Source organism: Dendrobates tinctorius, unplaced genomic scaffold, assembly GCF_039654945.1.
Source record: "Dendrobates tinctorius isolate UK_male_01 unplaced genomic scaffold, ASM3965494v1 ptg000272l, whole genome shotgun sequence".
NCBI lineage: Eukaryota > Metazoa > Chordata > Amphibia > Anura > Dendrobatidae > Dendrobates > Dendrobates tinctorius.
The window spans coordinates 12,869,718-12,887,520 of NW_027361939.1; the positions used below are offsets into that span (position 1 = coordinate 12,869,718).

Consider the following 17,803-nt stretch of genomic DNA (forward strand, 5'->3'; position numbering starts at 1 on the left):
CTCATCTGCCTCTTTATACAGCAAACGGGTCAAGAGAAACAGCAACCCATGTGTCCCATCTGTCATTTGGGTTCACAAATCCTTACTTATCAGAAACGTGTTAGAACTGAAAGGGAAAGTTCTAAGTTTTTGACAAAATCTCTTCGGAAAAGAGGAGCCTGCTGCCCCGTGTGAGGATCGAACTCACGACCTTCAGATTATGAGACTGACGCGGGTGTTTTTCAGACAAAAGTATTTCAGGTAGATTTTGCGCTTAGCTGTCAATCATTCTGAACACCAGCTTTTGGTTACATTCATTGTGACGACCTTTGGCACAAGATTTAATTTTTTGTCATAGCTCAAATCACTCTCATCTGCCTCTTTATACAGCAAACGGGTCAAGAGAACCAGCATCCCATGTGTCATTTGGGTTCACAAATCCTTACTTATCAGAAACGTGTTAGAAATGAAGGGGAAAGTTCTAAGTTTTTGACAATATCTCTTCGGAAAAGAGGAGCCCGCTGCCCCGTGTGAGTATCGAACTCACGACCTTCAGATTATGAGACTGACGCGCTACCTACTGCGCTAACGAGGCAAGATGCACGTGCCAATCTGCAGACGTTTCTTGTGCAAGCCCCCGAGCTGATTTTTTTCAATAGATACCTCAGTGTGTAGCTATCCATTCCCATATGGTCTAGCTGTTAGGATTCCTGGTTTTCACCCAGGCGGCCCGTGTTCGACTCCCGGTATGGGAACGCACCTTTTACTGTACTACTGCCAACAATCAAAGACAGAAATGTATTTTCCAGACAATAATATTTCAGGTAGATTTTGTACTTTGCAGTCAAAAATGCTGAACATCAGGGTATTTGTGGCTCTTACTGACCTTTAGCACAAGATTTCATTTTGTTTCATAGCTTAAACCATTCTCAACTACACCTTATTACTCCAAAGCGTCAAGGGACGCAACAATCCATGTGTTCTGTCTGTCACTAAGGCTCCTGTTTCCTTTCGAATCGGAAACGTTTCAGTGAGAAAGTTCTGAGTGGGTGACACAATATCCCAAGAAAAGGGAGGAGAATAGTTCCCCGTGTGAGGAAAAAACATCATGAACTTCAGATTACCAACTGACGTGCTAAGTACCATGCTCATGTGGCAACTTTTTTCTTTTGTGATGTAAAAGCTATTTAATCAAAGCAAAAACTTCTTTTTTTTTTTTTTTTTTAATTTATCTTGCTGCTTAGTGTATAACTTGTCCCACGTGGAAAAGTGGATAGGACCTAGTATCCCTGGTCGACTGGTTTACTTCCTGCTATGGGAGTGACACTCCTTTGGAACTGGTACACACATTCGAAAGCTGCCCCGTGCCTTGTACGTGGAAACAGTTTAGGAACTAAATTGGTTATGTTTTGGTACTGAATCGGAAAAATCTGTGGCCCTGTAGCCAAGATGGAGACAGAATCGATTGAGAAAACGAGGGACCAGTACCCCGTCTAACAATCGAACGTTCATCTTTCAGCTTATGAGACTGATTTGCTTACAACTGTGTTAACGAGGCAAGCTGCGCAAATAGAACTGCAGAAGTTGCTTGTGCCAAGTAGAAAACTTATTTTTTTCCAGATTGTCACTGATAAGACAGCACATCTTTTCCCATATGGTCTAGCGGTTAGGATTCCTGGTTCTCACCCAGGCGACCCGGGTTCAACTCCCGATATGGGAATGTACTTTTCTGTACTGCCACCAACATTCAAAGACAAAGGTGTTTTTCAGACAAAAGTATTTCAGGTAGAATTTGCGTTAAGCTGTCGAAAATTCTGAACGCCATCTTTTGGTCCGTTCGTTGTGATGAACTTTGGCACAAGATTTAATTTGGTTTCATAGCTCAAATCAATCTCAACTAGCCCCTTTTAGAGCAAACGTGTCAAGAGAATCAACAACCCATGTGTCCTGTCTGTCATTTGGGTTTGCAAATTCTTACTTATCAGAAACATTTTAAATCTGAAAGGGAAAGTTCTAATTTGGTGACAGAATCTCTTCAGAAAAGAGGAGACCGCTTCCCCGTGTGAGGATCGAACTCACGAACTTCAGAATATGAGACTGACGCGCTCGCTACTGACGGGTGTTTTTCAGACAAAAGTATTTCAGGTAGATTTTGCGCTTAGCTGTCAAACAGCTCAAATCACTCTCATCTGCCTCTTTATACAGCAAACGGGTCAAGAGAAACAGCAACCCATGTGTCCCATCTGTCATTTGGGTTCACAAATCCTTACTTATCAGAAACGTGTTAGAACTGAAAGGGAAAGTTCTAAGATTTTGACAAAATCTCTTCGGAAAAGAGGAGCCTGCTGCCCCGTGTGAGGATCGAACTCACGACCTTCAGATTATGAGCCTAACGCGCTACCTACTGCGCTAACGAGGCAAGATGCACGTGCCAATCTGCAGACGTTTCTTGTGCAAGCCCCCGAGCTGATTTTTTTCAATAGATACCTCAGTGTGTAGCTATCCATTCCCATATGGTCTAGCGGTTAGGATTCCTGGTTTTCACCCAGGCGGCCCGCGTTCGACTCCCGGTATGGGAACGCACCTTTTACTGTACTACTGCCAACAATCAAAGACAGAAATGTATTTTCCAGACAATAATATTTCAGGTAGATTTTGTACTTTGCAGTCAAAAATGCTGAACATCAGGGTATTTGTGGCTCTTACTGACATTTAGCACAAGATTTCATTTTGTTTCATAGCTTAAACCATTCTCAACTACACCTTATTACTCCAAAGCGTCAAGGGACGCAACAATCCATGTGTTCTTTCTGTCACTAAGGCTCCTGTTTCCTTTCGAATCGGAAACGTTTCAGTGAGAAAGTTCTGAGTGGGTGACACAATATCCCAAGAAAAGGGGGGAGAATAGTTCCACGTGTGAGGAAAAAACCTCATGAACTTCAGATTACCAACTGACGTGCTAAGTACCATGCTCATGTGGCAACTTTTTTCTTTTGTGATGTAAAATCTATTTAATCAAAGCAAAAACTTCATTTTTTTTTTTTTTTTTTTAATTTATCTTGCTGCTTAGTGTATAACTTGTCCCACGTGGAAAAGTGGATAGGACCTAGTATCCCTGGTCGACTGGTTTACTTCCTGCTATGGGAGTGACACTCCTTTGGAACTAGTACACACATTCAAAAGCTGCCCCATGCCTTGTACGTGGAAACAGTTTAGGAACTAAATTGGTTATGTTTTGGTACTGAATCGGAAAAATCTGTGGCCCTGTAGCCAAGATGGAGACAGAATCGATTGAGAAAACGAGGGACCAGTACCCCGTCTAAGAATCGAACGTTCATCTTTCAGCTTATGAGACTGATTTGCTTACAACTGTGTTAACGAGGCAAGCTGCGCAAATAGAACTGCAGAAGTTGCTTGTGCCAAGTAGAAAACTTATTTTTTTTCAGATTGTCACTGATAAGACAGCACATCTTTTCCCATATGGTCTAGCGGTTAGGATTCCTTGTTCTCACCCAGGCGGGCCGGGTTCAACTCCCGGTATGGGAACGCACCTTTTACTGTACTACTGCCAACAATCAAAGACAGAAATGTATTTTCCAGACAATAATATTTCAGGTAGATTTATTACTTTGCAGTCAAAAATGCTGAACATCAGGGTATTTGTGGCTCTTACTGACCTTTAGCACAAGATTTCATTTTGTTTCATAGCTTAAACCATTCTCAACTACACCTTATTACTCCAAAGCGTCAAGGGACGCAACAATCCATGTGTTCTTTCTGTCACTAAGGCTCCTGTTTCCTTTCGAATCGGAAACGTTTCATTGAGAAAGTTCTGAGTGGGTGACACAATATCCCAAGAAAAGGGGGGAGAATAGTTCCACGTGTGAGGAAAAAACCTCATGAACTTCAGATTACCAACTGACGTGCTAAGTACCATGCTCATGTGGCAACTTTTTTCTTTTGTGATGTAAAAGCTATTTAATCAAAGCAAAAACTTCTTTTTTTTTTTTTTTTTTTTTAATTTATCTTGCTGCTTAGTGTATAACTTGTCCCACGTGGAAAAGTGGATAGGACCTAGTATCCCTGGCCGACTGGTTTACTTCCTGCTATGGGAGTGACACTCCTTTGGAACTAGTACACACATTCAAAAGCTGCCCCATGCCTTGTACGTGGAAACAGTTTAGGAACTAAATTGGTTATGTTTTGGTACTGAATCGGAAAAATCTGTGGCCCTGTAGCCAAGATGGAGACAGAATCGATTGAGAAAACGAGGGACCAGTACCCCGTCTAAGAATCGAACGTTCATCTTTCAGCTTATGAGACTGATTTGCTTACAACTGTGTTAACGAGGCAAGCTGCGCAAATAGAACTGCAGAAGTTGCTTGTGCCAAGTAGAAAACTTATTTTTTTTCAGATTGTCACTGATAAGACAGCACAACTTTTCCCATATGGTCTAGCGGTTAGGATTCCTGGTTCTCACCCAGGTGGCCCGGGTTCAACTCCCGGTATGGGAATGTACTTTTCTGTACTGCCACCAACATTCAAAGACAAAGGTGTTTTTCAGACAAAAGTATTTCAGGTAGAATTTGCGTTAAGCTGTCGAAAATTCTGAACGCCATCTTTTGGTCCGTTCGTTGTGATGAACTTTGGCACAAGATTTAATTTGGTTTCATAGCTCAAATCAATCTCAACTAGCCCCTTTTACAGCAAACGTGTCAAGAGAATCAACAACCCATGTGTCCTGTCTGTCATTTGGGTTCGCAAATTCTTACTTATCAGAAACATTTTAAATCTGAAAGGGAAAGTTCTAATTTGGTGACAGAATCTCTTCAGAAAAGAGGAGACCGCTTCCCCGTGTGAGGATCGAACTCACGAACTTCAGAATATGAGACTGACGCGCTCGCTACTGACGGGTGTTTTTCAGACAAAAGTATTTCAGGTAGATTTTGCGCTTAGCTGTCAAACAGCTCAAATCACTCTCATCTGCCTCTTTATACAGCAAACGGGTCAAGAGAAACAGCAACCCATGTGTCCCATCTGTCATTTGGGTTCACAAATCCTTACTTATCAGAAACGTGTTAGAACTGAAAGGGAAAGTTCTAAGTTTTTGACAAAATCTCTTCGGAAAAGAGGAGCCTGCTGCCCCGTGTGAGGATCGAACTCACGACCTTCAGATTATGAGACTGACGCGGGTGTTTTTCAGACAAAAGTATTTCAGGTAGATTTTGCGCTTAGCTGTCAATCATTCTGAACACCAGCTTTTGGTTACATTCATTGTGACGACCTTTGGCACAAGATTTAATTTTTTGTCATAGCTCAAATCACTCTCATCTGCCTCTTTATACAGCAAACGGGTCAAGAGAACCAGCATCCCATGTGTCATTTGGGTTCACAAATCCTTACTTATCAGAAACGTGTTAGAAATGAAGGGGAAAGTTCTAAGTTTTTGACAATATCTCTTCGGAAAAGAGGAGCCCGCTGCCCCGTGTGAGTATCGAACTCACGACCTTCAGATTATGAGACTGACGCGCTACCTACTGCGCTAACGAGGCAAGATGCACGTGCCAATCTGCAGATGTTTCTTGTGCAAGCCCCCGAGCTGATTTTTTTCAATAGATACCTCAGTGTGTAGCTATCCATTCCCATATGGTCTAGCTGTTAGGATTCCTGGTTTTCACCCAGGCGGCCCGTGTTCGACTCCCGGTATGGGAACGCACCTTTTACTGTACTACTGCCAACAATCAAAGACAGAAATGTATTTTCCAGACAATAATATTTCAGGTAGATTTTGTACTTTGCAGTCAAAAATGCTGAACATCAGATTATTTGTGGCTCTTACTGACCTTTAGCACAAGATTTCATTTTGTTTCATAGCTTAAACCATTCTCAACTACACCTTATTACTCCAAAGCGTCAAGGGACGCAACAATCCATGTGTTCTGTCTGTCACTAAGGCTCCTGTTTCCTTTCGAATCGGAAACGTTTCAGTGAGAAAGTTCTGAGTGGGTGACACAATATCCCAAGAAAAGGGAGGAGAATAGTTCCCCGTGTGAGGAAAAAACATCATGAACTTCAGATTACCAACTGACGTGCTAAGTACCATGCTCATGTGGCAACTTTTTTCTTTTGTGATGTAAAAGCTATTTAATCAAAGCAAAAACTTCTTTTTTTTTTTTTTTTTTAATTTATCTTGCTGCTTAGTGTATAACTTGTCCCACGTGGAAAAGTGGATAGGACCTAGTATAACTGGTCGACTGGTTTACTTCCTGCTATGGGAGTGACACTCCTTTGGAACTAGTACACACATTCGAAAGCTGCCCCGTGCCTTGTACGTGGAAACAGTTTAGGAACTAAATTGGTTATGTTTTGGTACTGAATCGGAAAAATCTGTGGCCCTGTAGCCAAGATGGAGACAGAATCGATTGAGAAAACGAGGGACCAGTACCCCGTCTAACAATCGAACGTTCATCTTTCAGCTTATGAGACTGATTTGCTTACAACTGTGTTAACGAGGCAAGCTGCGCAAATAGAACTGCAGAAGTTGCTTGTGCCAAGTAGAAAACTTATTTTTTTTCAGATTGTCACTGATAAGACAGCACATCTTTTCCCATATGGTCTAGCGGTTAGGATTCCTGGTTCTCACCCAGGCGACCCGGGTTCAACTCCCGATATGGGAATGTACTTTTCTGTACTGCCACCAACATTCAAAGACAAAGGTGTTTTTCAGACAAAAGTATTTCAGGTAGAATTTGCGTTAATCTGTCGAAAATTCTGAACGCCATCTTTTGGTCCGTTCGTTGTGATGAACTTTGGCACAAGATTTAATTTGGTTTCATAGCTCAAATCAATCTCAACTAGCCCCTTTTAGAGCAAACGTGTCAAGAGAATCAACAACCCATGTGTCCTGTCTGTCATTTGGGTTCGCAAATTCTTACTTATCAGAAACATTTTAAATCTGAAAGGGAAAGTTCTAATTTGGTGACAGAATCTCTTCAGAAAAGAGGAGACCGCTTCCCCGTGTGAGGATCGAACTCACGAACTTCAGAATATGAGACTGACGCGCTCGCTACTGACGGGTGTTTTTCAGACAAAAGTATTTCAGGTAGATTTTGCGCTTAGCTGTCAAACAGCTCAAATCACTCTCATCTGCCTCTTTATACAGCAAACGGGTCAAGAGAAACAGCAACCCATGTGTCCCATCTGTCATTTGGGTTCACAAATCCTTACTTATCAGAAACGTGTTAGAACTGAAAGGGAAAGTTCTAAGATTTTGACAAAATCTCTTCGGAAAAGAGGAGCCTGCTGCCCCGTGTGAGGATCGAACTCACGACCTTCAGATTATGAGACTGACGCGGGTGTTTTTCAGACAAAAGTATTTCAGGTAGATTTTGCGCTTAGCTGTCAATCATTCTGAACACCAGCTTTTGGTTACATTCATTGTGACGACCTTTGGCACAAGATTTAATTTTTTGTCATAGCTCAAATCACTCTCATCTGCCTCTTTATACAGCAAACGGTTCAAGAGAACCAGCATCCCATGTGTCATTTGGGTTCACAAATCCTTACTTATCAGAAACGTGTTAGAAATGAAGGGGAAAGTTCTAAGTTTTTGACAATATCTCTTCGGAAAAGAGGAGCCCGCTGCCCCGTGTGAGTATCGAACTCACGACCTTCAGATTATGAGACTGACGCGCTACCTACTGCGCTAACGAGGCAAGATGCACGTGCCAATCTGCAGACGTTTCTTGTGCAAGCCCCCGAGCTGATTTTTTTCAATAGATACCTCAGTGTGTAGCTATCCATTCCCATATGGTCTAGCGGTTAGGATTCCTGGTTTTCACCCAGGCGGCCCGTGTTCGACTCCCGGTATGGGAACGCACCTTTTACTGTACTACTGCCAACAATCAAAGACAGAAATGTATTTTCCAGACAATAATATTTCAGGTAGATTTTGTACTTTGCAGTCAAAAATGCTGAACATCAGGGTATTTGTGGCTCTTACTGACCTTTAGCACAAGATTTCATTTTGTTTCATAGCTTAAACCATTCTCAACTACACCTTATTACTCCAAAGCGTCAAGGGACGCAACAATCCATGTGTTCTGTCTGTCACTAAGGCTCCTGTTTCCTTTCGAATCGGAAACGTTTCAGTGAGAAAGTTCTGAGTGGGTGACACAATATCCCAAGAAAAGGGAGGAGAATAGTTCCCCGTGTGAGGAAAAAACATCATGAACTTCAGATTACCAACTGACGTGCTAAGTACCATGCTCATGTGGCAACTTTTTTCTTTTGTGATGTAAAAGCTATTTAATCAAAGCAAAAACTTCTTTTTTTTTTTTTTTTTTAATTTATCTTGCTGCTTAGTGTATAACTTGTCCCACGTGGAAAAGTGGATAGGACCTAGTATCCCTGGTCGACTGGTTTACTTCCTGCTATGGGAGTGACACTCCTTTGGAACTAGTACACACATTCGAAAGCTGCCCCGTGCCTTGTACGTGGAAACAGTTTAGGAACTAAATTGGTTATGTTTTGGTACTGAATCGGAAAAATCTGTGGCCCTGTAGCCAAGATGGAGACAGAATCGATTGAGAAAACGAGGGACCAGTACCCCGTCTAAGAATCGAACGTTCATCTTTCAGCTTATGAGACTGATTTGCTTACAACTGTGTTAACGAGGCAAGCTGCGCAAATAGAACTGCAGAAGTTGCTTGTGCCAAGTAGAAAACTTATTTTTTTTCAGATTGTCACTGATAAGACAGCACAACTTTTCCCATATGGTCTAGCGGTTAGGATTCCTGGTTCTCACCCAGGTGGCCCGGGTTCAACTCCCGGTATGGGAATGTACTTTTCTGTACTGCCACCAACATTCAAAGACAAAGGTGTTTTTCAGACAAAAGTATTTCAGGTAGAATTTGCGTTAAGCTGTCGAAAATTCTGAACGCCATCTTTTGGTCCGTTCGTTGTGATGAACTTTGGCACAAGATTTAATTTGGTTTCATAGCTCAAATCAATCTCAACTAGCCCCTTTTACAGCAAACGTGTCAAGAGAATCAACAACCCATGTGTCCTGTCTGTCATTTGGGTTCGCAAATTCTTACTTATCAGAAACATTTTAAATCTGAAAGGGAAAGTTCTAATTTGGTGACAGAATCTCTTCAGAAAAGAGGAGACCGCTTCCCCGTGTGAGGATCGAACTCACGAACTTCAGAATATGAGACTGACGCGCTCGCTACTGACGGGTGTTTTTCAGACAAAAGTATTTCAGGTAGATTTTGTGCTTAGCTGTCAAACAGCTCAAATCACTCTCATCTGCCTCTTTATACAGCAAACGGGTCAAGAGAAACAGCAACCCATGTGTCCCATCTGTCATTTGGGTTCACAAATCCTTACTTATCAGAAACGTGTTAGAACTGAAAGGGAAAGTTCTAAGTTTTTGACAAAATCTCTTCGGAAAAGAGGAGCCTGCTGCCCCGTGTGAGGATCGAACTCACGACCTTCAGATTATGAGACTGACGCGGGTGTTTTTCAGACAAAAGTATTTCAGGTAGATTTTGCGCTTAGCTGTCAATCATTCTGAACACCAGCTTTTGGTTACATTCATTGTGACGACCTTTGGCACAAGATTTAATTTTTTGTCATAGCTCAAATCACTCTCATCTGCCTCTTTATACAGCAAACGGGTCAAGAGAACCAGCATCCCATGTGTCATTTGGGTTCACAAATCCTTACTTATCAGAAACGTGTTAGAAATGAAGGGGAAAGTTCTAAGTTTTTGACAATATCTCTTCGGAAAAGAGGAGCCCGCTGCCCCGTGTGAGTATCGAACTCACGACCTTCAGATTATGAGACTGACGCGCTACCTACTGCGCTAACGAGGCAAGATGCACGTGCCAATCTGCAGACGTTTCTTGTGCAAGCCCCCGAGCTGATTTTTTTCAATAGATACCTCAGTGTGTAGCTATCCATTCCCATATGGTCTAGCGGTTAGGATTCCTGGTTTTCACCCAGGCGGCCCGTGTTCGACTCCCGGTATGGGAACGCACCTTTTACTGTACTACTGCCAACAATCAAAGACAGAAATGTATTTTCCAGACAATAATATTTCAGGTAGATTTTGTACTTTGCAGTCAAAAATGCTGAACATCAGGGTATTTGTGGCTCTTACTGACCTTTAGCACAAGATTTCATTTTGTTTCATAGCTTAAACCATTCTCAACTACACCTTATTACTCCAAAGCGTCAAGGGACGCAACAATCCATGTGTTCTGTCTGTCACTAAGGCTCCTGTTTCCTTTCGAATCGGAAACGTTTCAGTGAGAAAGTTCTGAGTGGGTGACACAATATCCCAAGAAAAGGGAGGAGAATAGTTCCCCGTGTGAGGAAAAAACATCATGAACTTCAGATTACCAACTGACGTGCTAAGTACCATGCTCATGTGGCAACTTTTTTCTTTTGTGATGTAAAAGCTATTTAATCAAAGCAAAAACTTCTTTTTTTTTTTTTTTTTAATTTATCTTGCTGCTTAGTGTATAACTTGTCCCACGTGGAAAAGTGGATAGGACCTAGTATCCCTGGTCGACTGGTTTACTTCCTGCTATGGGAGTGACACTCCTTTGGAACTAGTACACACATTCAAAAGCTGCCCCATGCCTTGTACGTGGAAACAGTTTAGGAACTAAATTGGTTATGTTTTGGTACTGAATCGGAAAAATCTGTGGCCCTGTAGCCAAGATGGAGACAGAATCGATTGAGAAAACGAGGGACCAGTACCCCGTCTAACAATCGAACGTTCATCTTTCAGCTTATGAGACTGATTTGCTTACAACTGTGTTAACGAGGCAAGCTGCGCAAATAGAACTGCAGAAGTTGCTTGTGCCAAGTAGAAAACTTATTTTTTTTCAGATTGTCACTGATAAGACAGCACATCTTTTCCCATATGGTCTAGCGGTTAGGATTCCTGGTTCTCACCCAGGCGGGCCGGGTTCAACTCCCGGTATGGGAACGCACCTTTTACTGTACTACTGCCAACAATCAAAGACAGAAATGTATTTTCCAGACAATAATATTTCAGGTAGATTTTGTACTTTGCAGTCAAAAATGCTGAACATCAGGGTATTTGTGGCTCTTACTGACCTTTAGCACAAGATTTCATTTTGTTTCATAGCTTAAACCATTCTCAACTACACCTTATTACTCCAAAGCGTCAAGGGACGCAACAATCCATGTGTTCTTTCTGTCACTAAGGCTCCTGTTTCCTTTCGAATCGGAAACGTTTCATTGAGAAAGTTCTGAGTGGGTGACACAATATCCCAAGAAAAGGGGGGAGAATAGTTCCACGTGTGAGGAAAAAACCTCATGAACTTCAGATTACCAACTGACGTGCTAAGTACCATGCTCATGTGGCAACTTTTTTCTTTTGTGATGTAAAAGCTATTTAATCAAAGCAAAAACTTCTTCTTTTTTTTTTTTTTTTTAAATTTATCTTGCTGCTTAGTGTATAACTTGTCCCACGTGGAAAAGTGGATAGGACCTAGTATCCCTGGCCGACTGGTTTACTTCCTGCTATGGGAGTGACACTCCTTTGGAACTAGTACACACATTCAAAAGCTGCCCCATGCCTTGTACGTGGAAACAGTTTAGGAACTAAATTGGTTATGTTTTGGTACTGAATCGGAAAAATCTGTGGCCCTGTAGCCAAGATGGAGACAGAATCGATTGAGAAAACGAGGGACCAGTACCCCGTCTAAGAATCGAACGTTCATCTTTCAGCTTATGAGACTGATTTGCTTACAACTGTGTTAACGAGGCAAGCTGCGCAAATAGAACTGCAGAAGTTGCTTGTGCCAAGTAGAAAACTTATTTTTTTTCAGATTGTCACTGATAAGACAGCACAACTTTTCCCATATGGTCTAGCGGTTAGGATTCCTGGTTCTCACCCAGGTGGCCCGGGTTCAACTCCCGGTATGGAAATGTACTTTTCTGTACTGCCACCAACATTCAAAGACAAAGGTGTTTTTCAGACAAAAGTATTTCAGGTAGAATTTGCGTTAAGCTGTCGAAAATTCTGAACGCCATCTTTTGGTCCGTTCGTTGTGATGAACTTTGGCACAAGATTTAATTTGGTTTCATAGCTCAAATCAATCTCAACTAGCCCCTTTTACAGCAAACGTGTCAAGAGAATCAACAACCCATGTGTCCTGTCTGTCATTTGGGTTCGCAAATTCTTACTTATCAGAAACATTTTAAATCTGAAAGGGAAAGTTCTAATTTGGTGACAGAATCTCTTCAGAAAAGAGGAGACCGCTTCCCCGTGTGAGGATCGAACTCACGAACTTCAGAATATGAGACTGACGCGCTCGCTACTGACGGGTGTTTTTCAGACAAAAGTATTTCAGGTAGATTTTGCGCTTAGCTGTCAAACAGCTCAAATCACTCTCATCTGCCTCTTTATACAGCAAACGGGTCAAGAGAAACAGCAACCCATGTGTCCCATCTGTCATTTGGGTTCACAAATCCTTACTTATCAGAAACGTGTTAGAACTGAAAGGGAAAGTTCTAAGTTTTTGACAAAATCTCTTCGGAAAAGAGGAGCCTGCTGCCCCGTGTGAGGATCGAACTCACGACCTTCAGATTATGAGACTGACGCGGGTGTTTTTCAGACAAAAGTATTTCAGGTAGATTTTGCGCTTAGCTGTCAATCATTCTGAACACCAGCTTTTGGTTACATTCATTGTGACGACCTTTGGCACAAGATTTAATTTTTTGTCATAGCTCAAATCACTCTCATCTGCCTCTTTATACAGCAAACGGGTCAAGAGAACCAGCATCCCATGTGTCATTTGGGTTCACAAATCCTTACTTATCAGAAACGTGTTAGAAATGAAGGGGAAAGTTCTAAGTTTTTGACAATATCTCTTCGGAAAAGAGGAGCCCGCTGCCCCGTGTGAGTATCGAACTCACGACCTTCAGATTATGAGACTGACGCGCTACCTACTGCGCTAACGAGGCAAGATGCACGTGCCAATCTGCAGACGTTTCTTGTGCAAGCCCCCGAGCTGATTTTTTTCAATAGATACCTCAGTGTGTAGCTATCCATTCCCATATGGTCTAGCGGTTAGGATTCCTGGTTTTCACCCAGGCGGCCCGTGTTCGACTCCCGGTATGGGAACGCACCTTTTACTGTACTACTGCCAACAATCAAAGACAGAAATGTATTTTCCAGACAATAATATTTCAGGTAGATTTTGTACTTTGCAGTCAAAAATGCTGAACATCAGGGTATTTGTGGCTCTTACTGACCTTTAGCACAAGATTTCATTTTGTTTCATAGCTTAAACCATTCTCAACTACACCTTATTACTCCAAAGCGTCAAGGGACGCAACAATCCATGTGTTCTGTCTGTCACTAAGGCTCCTGTTTCCTTTCGAATCGGAAACGTTTCAGTGAGAAAGTTCTGAGTGGGTGACACAATATCCCAAGAAAAGGGAGGAGAATAGTTCCCCGTGTGAGGAAAAAACATCATGAACTTCAGATTACCAACTGACGAGCTAAGTACCATGCTCATGTGGCAACTTTTTTCTTTTGTGATGTAAAAGCTATTTAATCAAAGCAAAAACTTCTTTTTTTTTTTTTTTTTTAATTTATCTTGCTGCTTAGTGTATAACTTGTCCCACGTGGAAAAGTGGATAGGACCTAGTATCCCTGGTCGACTGGTTTACTTCCTGCTATGGGAGTGACACTCCTTTGGAACTAGTACACACATTCGAAAGCTGCCCCGTGCCTTGTACGTGGAAACAGTTTAGGAACTAAATTGGTTATGTTTTGGTACTGAATCGGAAAAATCTGTGGCCCTGTAGCCAAGATGGAGACAGAATCGATTGAGAAAACGAGGGACCAGTACCCCGTCTAAGAATCGAACGTTCATCTTTCAGCTTATGAGACTGATTTGCTTACAACTGTGTTAACGAGGCAAGCTGCGCAAATAGAACTGCAGAAGTTGCTTGTGCCAAGTAGAAAACTTATTTTTTTTCAGATTGTCACTGATAAGACAGCACAACTTTTCCCATATGGTCTAGCGGTTAGGATTCCTGGTTCTCACCCAGGTGGCCCGGGTTCAACTCCCGGTATGGGAATGTACTTTTCTGTACTGCCACCAACATTCAAAGACAAAGGTGTTTTTCAGACAAAAGTATTTCAGGTAGAATTTGCGTTAAGCTGTCGAAAATTCTGAACGCCATCTTTTGGTCCGTTCGTTGTGATGAACTTTGGCACAAGATTTAATTTGGTTTCATAGCTCAAATCAATCTCAACTAGCCCCTTTTACAGCAAACGTGTCAAGAGAATCAACAACCCATGTGTCCTGTCTGTCATTTGGGTTCGCAAATTCTTACTTATCAGAAACATTTTAAATCTGAAAGGGAAAGTTCTAATTTGGTGACAGAATCTCTTCAGAAAAGAGGAGACCGCTTCCCCGTGTGAGGATCGAACTCACGAACTTCAGAATATGAGACTGACGCGCTCGCTACTGACGGGTGTTTTTCAGACAAAAGTATTTCAGGTAGATTTTGCGCTTAGCTGTCAAACAGCTCAAATCACTCTCATCTGCCTCTTTATACAGCAAACGGGTCAAGAGAAACAGCAACCCATGTGTCCCATCTGTCATTTGGGTTCACAAATCCTTACTTATCAGAAACGTGTTAGAACTGAAAGGGAAAGTTCTAAGTTTTTGACAAAATCTCTTCGGAAAAGAGGAGCCTGCTGCCCCGTGTGAGGATCGAACTCACGACCTTCAGATTATGAGACTGACGCGGGTGTTTTTCAGACAAAAGTATTTCAGGTAGATTTTGCGCTTAGCTGTCAATCATTCTGAACACCAGCTTTTGGTTACATTCATTGTGACGACCTTTGGCACAAGATTTAATTTTTTGTCATAGCTCAAATCACTCTCATCTGCCTCTTTATACAGCAAACGGGTCAAGAGAACCAGCATCCCATGTGTCATTTGGGTTCACAAATCCTTACTTATCAGAAACGTGTTAGAAATGAAGGGGAAAGTTCTAAGTTTTTGACAATATCTCTTCGGAAAAGAGGAGCCCGCTGCCCCGTGTGAGTATCGAACTCACGACCTTCAGATTATGAGACTGACGCGCTACCTACTGCGCTAACGAGGCAAGATGCACGTGCCAATCTGCAGACGTTTCTTGTGCAAGCCCCCGAGCTGATTTTTTTCAATAGATACCTCAGTGTGTAGCTATCCATTCCCATATGGTCTAGCGGTTAGGATTCCTGGTTTTCACACAGGCGGCCCGTGTTCGACTCCCGGTATGGGAACGCACCCTTTACTGTACTACTGCCAACAATCAAAGACGGAAATGTATTTTCCAGACAATAATATTTCAGTTAGATTTTGTACTTTGCAGTCAAAAATGCTGAACATCAGGGTATTTGTGGCTCTTACTGACCTTTAGCACAAGATTTCATTTTGTTTCATAGCTTAAACCATTCTCAACTACACCTTATTACTCCAAAGCGTCAAGGGACGCAACAATCCATGTGTTCTGTCTGTCACTAAGGCTCCTGTTTCCTTTCGAATCGGAAACGTTTCAGTGAGAAAGTTCTGAGTGGGTGACACAATATCCCAAGAAAAGGGAGGAGAATAGTTCCCCGTGTGAGGAAAAAACATCATGAACTTCAGATTACCAACTGACGTGCTAAGTACCATGCTCATGTGGCAACTTTTTTCTTTTGTGATGTAAAAGCTATTTAATCAAAGCAAAAACTTCTTTTTTTTTTTTTTTTTAATTTATCTTGCTGCTTAGTGTATAACTTGTCCCACGTGGAAAAGTGGATAGGACCTAGTATCCCTGGTCGACTGGTTTACTTCCTGCTATGGGAGTGACACTCCTTTGGAACTAGTACACACATTCAAAAGCTGCCCCATGCCTTGTACGTGGAAACAGTTTAGGAACTAAATTGGTTATGTTTTGGTACTGAATCGGAAAAATCTGTGGCCCTGTAGCCAAGATGGAGACAGAATCGATTGAGAAAACGAGGGACCAGTACCCCGTCTAACAATCGAACGTTCATCTTTCAGCTTATGAGACTGATTTGCTTACAACTGTGTTAACGAGGCAAGCTGCGCAAATAGAACTGCAGAAGTTGCTTGTGCCAAGTAGAAAACTTATTTTTTTTCAGATTGTCACTGATAAGACAGCACATCTTTTCCCATATGGTCTAGCGGTTAGGATTCCTGGTTCTCACCCAGGCGGGCCGGGTTCAACTCCCGGTATGGGAACGCACCTTTTACTGTACTACTGCCAACAATCAAAGACAGAAATGTATTTTCCAGACAATAATATTTCAGGTAGATTTTGTACTTTGCAGTCAAAAATGCTGAACATCAGGGTATTTGTGGCTCTTACTGACCTTTAGCACAGGATTTCATTTTGTTTCATAGCTTAAACCATTCTCAACTACACCTTATTACTCCAAAGCGTCAAGGGACGCAACAATCCATGTGTTCTTTCTGTCACTAAGGCTCCTGTTTCCTTTCGAATCGGAAACGTTTCATTGAGAAAGTTCTGAGTGGGTGACACAATATCCCAAGAAAAGGGGGGAGAATAGTTCCACGTGTGAGGAAAAAACCTCATGAACTTCAGATTACCAACTGACGTGCTAAGTACCATGCTCATGTGGCAACTTTTTTCTTTTGTGATGTAAAAGCTATTTAATCAAAGCAAAAACTTCTTTTTTTTTTTTTTTTTTTTTAATTTATCTTGCTGCTTAGTGTATAACTTGTCCCACGTGGAAAAGTGGATAGGACCTAGTATCCCTGGTCGACTGGTTTACTTCCTGCTATGGGAGTGACACTCCTTTGGAACTAGTACACACATTCGAAAGCTGCCCCGTGCCTTGTACGTGGAAACAGTTTAGGAACTAAATTGGTTATGTTTTGGTACTGAATCGGAAAAATCTGTGGCCCTGTAGCCAAGATGGAGACAGAATCGATTGAGAAAACGAGGGACCAGTACCCCGTCTAACAATCGAACGTTCATCTTTCAGCTTATGAGACTGATTTGCTTACAACTGTGTTAACGAGGCAAGCTGCGCAAATAGAACTGCAGAAGTTGCTTGTGCCAAGTAGAAAACTTATTTTTTTTCAGATTGTCACTGATAAGACAGCACATCTTTTCCCATATGGTCTAGCGGTTAGGATTCCTGGTTCTCACCCAGGCGACCCGGGTTCAACTCCCGGTATGGGAATGTACTTTTCTGTACTGCCACCAACATTCAAAGACAAAGGTGTTTTTCAGACAAAAGTATTTCAGGTAGAATTTGCGTTAAGCTGTCGAAAATTCTGAACGCCATCTTTTGGTCCGTTCGTTGTGATGAACTTTGGCACAAGATTTAATTTGGTTTCATAGCTCAAATCAATCTCAACTAGCCCCTTTTAGAGCAAACGTGTCAAGAGAATCAACAACCCATGTGTCCTGTCTGTCATTTGGGTTCGCAAATTCTTACTTATCAGAAACATTTTAAATCTGAAAGGGAAAGTTCTAATTTGGTGACAGAATCTCTTCAGAAAAGAGGAGACCGCTTCCCCGTGTGAGGATCGAACTCACGAACTTCAGAATATGAGACTGACGCGCTCGCTACTGACGGGTGTTTTTCAGACAAAAGTATTTCAGGTAGATTTTGCGCTTAGCTGTCAAACAGCTCAAATCACTCTCATCTGCCTCTTTATACAGCAAACGGGTCAAGAGAAACAGCAACCCATGTGTCCCATCTGTCATTTGGGTTCACAAATCCTTACTTATCAGAAAC

The 17,803-nt window shown here is 42.0% G+C and overlaps 20 non-coding genes across 20 annotated transcripts; 13 read left to right on the plus strand and 7 right to left on the minus strand.

The window, feature by feature from the left end:
• Positions 1–501: 501 nt before the first annotated feature.
• TRNAM-CAU (transfer RNA methionine (anticodon CAU)) lies at positions 502–574 on the minus strand. The gene has a single exon. It is a non-coding gene; the product is annotated as a tRNA-Met (tRNA).
• A 1,053-nt stretch (positions 575–1,627) lies between these two features.
• Positions 1,628–1,699, plus strand: TRNAE-CUC (transfer RNA glutamic acid (anticodon CUC)). The gene has a single exon. It is a non-coding gene; the product is annotated as a tRNA-Glu (tRNA).
• Positions 1,700–2,325: 626 nt separating this feature from the next.
• On the minus strand, positions 2,326–2,398 carry TRNAM-CAU (transfer RNA methionine (anticodon CAU)). Its single transcript has one exon. It is a non-coding gene; the product is annotated as a tRNA-Met (tRNA).
• An 88-nt stretch (positions 2,399–2,486) lies between these two features.
• On the plus strand, positions 2,487–2,558 carry TRNAE-UUC (transfer RNA glutamic acid (anticodon UUC)). Its single transcript has one exon. It is a non-coding gene; the product is annotated as a tRNA-Glu (tRNA).
• Positions 2,559–4,421: 1,863 nt separating this feature from the next.
• TRNAE-CUC (transfer RNA glutamic acid (anticodon CUC)) lies at positions 4,422–4,493 on the plus strand. The gene has a single exon. It is a non-coding gene; the product is annotated as a tRNA-Glu (tRNA).
• A 965-nt stretch (positions 4,494–5,458) lies between these two features.
• On the minus strand, positions 5,459–5,531 carry TRNAM-CAU (transfer RNA methionine (anticodon CAU)). Its single transcript has one exon. It is a non-coding gene; the product is annotated as a tRNA-Met (tRNA).
• A 1,053-nt stretch (positions 5,532–6,584) lies between these two features.
• Positions 6,585–6,656, plus strand: TRNAE-CUC (transfer RNA glutamic acid (anticodon CUC)). Its single transcript has one exon. It is a non-coding gene; the product is annotated as a tRNA-Glu (tRNA).
• A 965-nt stretch (positions 6,657–7,621) lies between these two features.
• Positions 7,622–7,694, minus strand: TRNAM-CAU (transfer RNA methionine (anticodon CAU)). Its single transcript has one exon. It is a non-coding gene; the product is annotated as a tRNA-Met (tRNA).
• An 88-nt stretch (positions 7,695–7,782) lies between these two features.
• On the plus strand, positions 7,783–7,854 carry TRNAE-UUC (transfer RNA glutamic acid (anticodon UUC)). Its single transcript has one exon. It is a non-coding gene; the product is annotated as a tRNA-Glu (tRNA).
• Positions 7,855–8,747: 893 nt separating this feature from the next.
• On the plus strand, positions 8,748–8,819 carry TRNAE-CUC (transfer RNA glutamic acid (anticodon CUC)). The gene has a single exon. It is a non-coding gene; the product is annotated as a tRNA-Glu (tRNA).
• A 965-nt stretch (positions 8,820–9,784) lies between these two features.
• Positions 9,785–9,857, minus strand: TRNAM-CAU (transfer RNA methionine (anticodon CAU)). The gene has a single exon. It is a non-coding gene; the product is annotated as a tRNA-Met (tRNA).
• An 88-nt stretch (positions 9,858–9,945) lies between these two features.
• Positions 9,946–10,017, plus strand: TRNAE-UUC (transfer RNA glutamic acid (anticodon UUC)). The gene has a single exon. It is a non-coding gene; the product is annotated as a tRNA-Glu (tRNA).
• Positions 10,018–10,909: 892 nt separating this feature from the next.
• On the plus strand, positions 10,910–10,981 carry TRNAE-CUC (transfer RNA glutamic acid (anticodon CUC)). The gene has a single exon. It is a non-coding gene; the product is annotated as a tRNA-Glu (tRNA).
• Positions 10,982–11,877: 896 nt separating this feature from the next.
• TRNAE-CUC (transfer RNA glutamic acid (anticodon CUC)) lies at positions 11,878–11,949 on the plus strand. Its single transcript has one exon. It is a non-coding gene; the product is annotated as a tRNA-Glu (tRNA).
• Positions 11,950–12,914: 965 nt separating this feature from the next.
• On the minus strand, positions 12,915–12,987 carry TRNAM-CAU (transfer RNA methionine (anticodon CAU)). The gene has a single exon. It is a non-coding gene; the product is annotated as a tRNA-Met (tRNA).
• Positions 12,988–13,075: 88 nt separating this feature from the next.
• TRNAE-UUC (transfer RNA glutamic acid (anticodon UUC)) lies at positions 13,076–13,147 on the plus strand. Its single transcript has one exon. It is a non-coding gene; the product is annotated as a tRNA-Glu (tRNA).
• Positions 13,148–14,040: 893 nt separating this feature from the next.
• TRNAE-CUC (transfer RNA glutamic acid (anticodon CUC)) lies at positions 14,041–14,112 on the plus strand. Its single transcript has one exon. It is a non-coding gene; the product is annotated as a tRNA-Glu (tRNA).
• Positions 14,113–15,077: 965 nt separating this feature from the next.
• TRNAM-CAU (transfer RNA methionine (anticodon CAU)) lies at positions 15,078–15,150 on the minus strand. Its single transcript has one exon. It is a non-coding gene; the product is annotated as a tRNA-Met (tRNA).
• A 1,052-nt stretch (positions 15,151–16,202) lies between these two features.
• On the plus strand, positions 16,203–16,274 carry TRNAE-CUC (transfer RNA glutamic acid (anticodon CUC)). Its single transcript has one exon. It is a non-coding gene; the product is annotated as a tRNA-Glu (tRNA).
• An 896-nt stretch (positions 16,275–17,170) lies between these two features.
• TRNAE-CUC (transfer RNA glutamic acid (anticodon CUC)) lies at positions 17,171–17,242 on the plus strand. Its single transcript has one exon. It is a non-coding gene; the product is annotated as a tRNA-Glu (tRNA).
• The last annotated feature ends 561 nt before the right edge of the window (positions 17,243–17,803 follow it).